This window comes from Varanus komodoensis, unplaced genomic scaffold (assembly GCF_004798865.1).
Source record: "Varanus komodoensis strain SLA01 unplaced genomic scaffold, ASM479886v1 scaffold1445, whole genome shotgun sequence".
Taxonomy (NCBI): Eukaryota; Metazoa; Chordata; class Lepidosauria; order Squamata; family Varanidae; genus Varanus; species Varanus komodoensis.
The window spans coordinates 27,262-30,823 of NW_025335422.1; the positions used below are offsets into that span (position 1 = coordinate 27,262).

General features: G+C 59.5%; 1 long non-coding RNA gene across 1 annotated transcript in view; it reads right to left on the reverse strand.

The window, feature by feature from the left end:
* Positions 1 to 2,695: 2,695 nt before the first annotated feature.
* The window catches only part of LOC123020217, a 2,505-nt gene continuing 1,638 nt past the window's right edge, over positions 2,696 to 3,562 (reverse strand). Inside the window, exon 3 of the long non-coding RNA XR_006414033.1 lies at positions 2,696 to 2,758. This is a non-coding gene — a long non-coding RNA (uncharacterized LOC123020217). The remainder of the gene's footprint in view (positions 2,759 to 3,562) is intronic.

The following is a 3,562-nucleotide window of genomic DNA, read 5'->3' on the forward strand; positions in this document are numbered from 1 at the left end:
AGTGCTGGAAAAATACTAAATGTTAATTTAAAATTATTACATTATTATTAAATTAGTAAAAGTATTAGTCCCTAAGATGAAAATGATGTTTAACAAAATAATGGGAGGCTTGCCAATTCGTTTAAACTGGCCTGAGAGATGCTCAGCCACCCAGGGCCGGATCTCCCCATGCCAGAAGTGCTCGAGCTGGACGGGGGCTGCGGGAGCTGCTGTCGCCCAGCTCAAGGCGCCCCCGTCCAGGACCGGCCCCACCGGCCGCCCCGGCACTCAGGAAGGGAAGGCTTTCTGCCGGAGGCGCCCTTTGCCAGCAGACGGAGGAGCTTCGCTGGCTCCATGGAGACCCTGCCTCGTTCCTCCAGGCAGCCTCCCGGACCCTCCCCATCTTGTCCACAGAACAGCCCTGCGAGGCAGGACAGGCTGAGACAGAGCCCAAGCTACCCAGCCGGCTCCATCCTTGAGCGGGGGGCGAGAACCGCGATCTCCTGAGCCCCAGCCCAGGGCTCTTCACAACATGCCCCTGGCAAGCGCTGAGCAAAGATCGCGCCCACGGGTGGACAGGCCTGCCACGGCCGGTGCTCCGTGTTTCGGGTGCCACCTTTGGCATGCCCGGGCACCTGCCCCTGTGGTGCGTGCAGCTGTTGGCCTGGCTGGCCACGATCCTGGCACAGCTCCTTTGGAGGAGGTCTGCTGCCTCCATGCAGTGACTTTTAGTGTTCCTTTATCTGAAACTTTTGCAGACCGTCCTTGAACTAATGATAAAATCCCAATTAAAACACTCAGGTCTTAAAACATGGGGAAAATAAAAAGGCTTTGCTCTGGCACCAAAAAGGATCGGGTGACGGCGCCAGGCGAACCTCCCTGGGGAGCAAATTCCGCATCTGGGGAGCCACCCCAGAGAAGCTCCTTCTCCGGGTGCCCTCCCTGAAGGAGATCGGTCTCCCTAGGCCTTGAGGGTGGGCAGGCCATATGGAAGGAGACGGCATGCGAGGCGCTGGCAGATCCCGGGGGTATTTTCGGGGGGGGCTCGCCCAGGGCCCCACGAAGCCGGGAATCCTGCTGTGACGGGGGCGTCCCCCCCCGAAAGGAGACTGGAAGCACCGGCAGTGCGCTGCAGCGCGCTGTCTGCAGGGACCCTCATCTGCACAGGCCCAGCGCATGCTCCACGCTGCAGCCCGGGAGCCAGCGAGTGACTTTCCCCCAGGCTTCCCCCTTCATGTAAAGATGGGGTGCGGAAGGTGCTCTTTGCAGGGCTTCGGGACGCAGCGTCCCCTGGGCAGCTGCAGGAGGACGGGGGCTGTGGGCGGGGGCCGCAAGCAGCCCTGCTTGGCCGATCCGCCCTCAGGCACTGAGGAGGCCTGAGCACGGAGCAGGGCTAACCGTCCCGGGGGATTCAGGGCGCGTGTGAACCTGGCTGCTCCCCTGGGAGCCCGGAGGCTCCGCCAGCCCTGCTGAAGGCCGCTGCCCACCCCGCCCTCTGCTCCCATCCTTTGCCTGTGTGCGTCGCCAAGGCTTTTCCCCGGAAAACCCACAAGCAAGGACTGCCTCGGCCGGTGGCCTGTAAGCCACTCGGGGGGCCTTCTCGGCCATTGCCCCCCACCAGCGAAGAGTATCGAATGCCTCCTGGCTTCGGCTCTCTGTTTCCGCTGCTGCCAGCTCACTTTTGAAACATGTGGCCCAGGAAGGGGAGCCTCGACGGCGGCCGCGAGACGGGATGCCTGGGCTCAGGCAAGGAAAGGCCCCTGGAACCGCAGCAGTTTTATTGGAAGATCACCCAGCGCCCCTGCAGTTCCTTGTGACAGCAGGCTGCCAGGTCATGCTTCTCAGCGGCGACCACAGGCTTCCTGAGCATACACAGAGCGTTTCATGATTTATTGAGTATTGGCATTCATATACCACCCTAGCAGCCCAGAGGGTTTTATACACTCTGTGTCACATGGGCCCAGCAGCTGGGCAGCTGATGATGAAACAAGCTGGACAGAGGAGAAGGCGAGAGGTCAGCAGAGGGAGCTCAGTCCAATGGCGCTGATTGCAGGAGAGTAACATAAGGACCCCTGAGGCACGGGGACTATCGTGGGTCCTGGCAAGCAAATGCCGGCGATTGCAATGCCGTGAACCAGGCAGCCCGACCAGCTCGTGCTGATCGGCACAACAGCAGCCCTGGCAGCTTCCGGGGGAAGCCGTCAGGTCCCACTTCTTCGAGGAGCAGCACATGCCAAGGAGGGACCGGGCAGGGAAGTTTGGGGGGGCCTCCTGATGTGGGGGGTGCAGGCATTCTAGAGCACACAGGCACATCGAAGCACCCCTTTTCTGGCAGGATTCACCCGGAGCTTCCTCACACCCTCCTTGCGCATATGCAAGCCGTGCCCAATCTGGAGTGGCCTGGAGCTGCTGGGAACTGGACTCCAACCTACTTGGGCAGCCCCAGGCTGGGGAAGGTGGGAAAGAATCGGCACTTCCAGAGGCACAGGGGAGACACAAGCTTGGGCTTTGCCGACCCCCTCCCTTCCGAGCCAGCAGCATCCGTGAATTATCAGTGGGGCTGGGGCAGGGGCAGAAGGATGCATGGGAACTGGAGGGGCCTGTGCCCCACATCCCACGTTCCCCGGGGTCTGCCTGTGCCCCGTGCCTGGCACTGGGAAGACTCCCAGGAATGTCAGCCAGTATCTCCCGCCCAGCCGCTTGGCCCAGAGATTACCTTGTTGAGGAACAATGTGCTGTTCTGCAGTCCGGCTGCTTCCTGGTCCACAGCGGACGGATACTTGAAAGCAAGAACAAAAGGGGAGTGGCACTTCTGAGCAGGGCGCCTGGAGTGCTTGCAGAAGCGGGCAGGCGTCCGTGGCCGGTGGGGCTCCAGAGCCAGTGCAGGGTTCGTGCAAGCGGCTGCCCGTGCTGCTGAACCCACCCGCAGGGAGGGTCAGTGCTCGTTATGCGCCGTCAAAGTTCAGGCTGCAACCCGGAGTGGATACCCAGCCCCGCTGATAGTGGAGCTATGGGCCCCCACTGGCAGACACGGCCTTAACCCAGCCCCTCTGCTGCTCATCTCCCCGGGCATCGAACAATATGGACTACAAACCCACGTGCTGATTAGAGAAATTTCCCCTAGAGGCTGAAGATGCTAGTGCAGGCTTCACCCACATCAACATATATCCAGAAATTAAAATCAATTGATACTTCAAGCCACCCCCAAACTGCTGAGGGACGCAGCCCTAGGGTCCCCGTAGCAATGTTTGGATGTCGGGGTCGTTTGGCCACTCTGCTAGATGGATCCCATGCCTTTTGGGCTAGAAAGAGCTTCTCCAGTGGCGTAAATAATATCAAAGGAACACAATCACAATCAGTTGGAAAACTCCACAGGGAAAGCAGGATGACTTCTGGTGTGTAAGCCTTGGATCCTTTGCTCTCCGTTGGCTCCCCACTTAGACCATGCGGGTTCCAGGCCATGCACTGGACTTATGTGTTTAGTGTCAAGAAGTCTCTGCACTGTGCCATCCACTAATGGTCACGGTAATGGTGCTAATATAGTTGCTGTTAATTGCTGTTCCTGTTCTTAATTAAAAGGGAG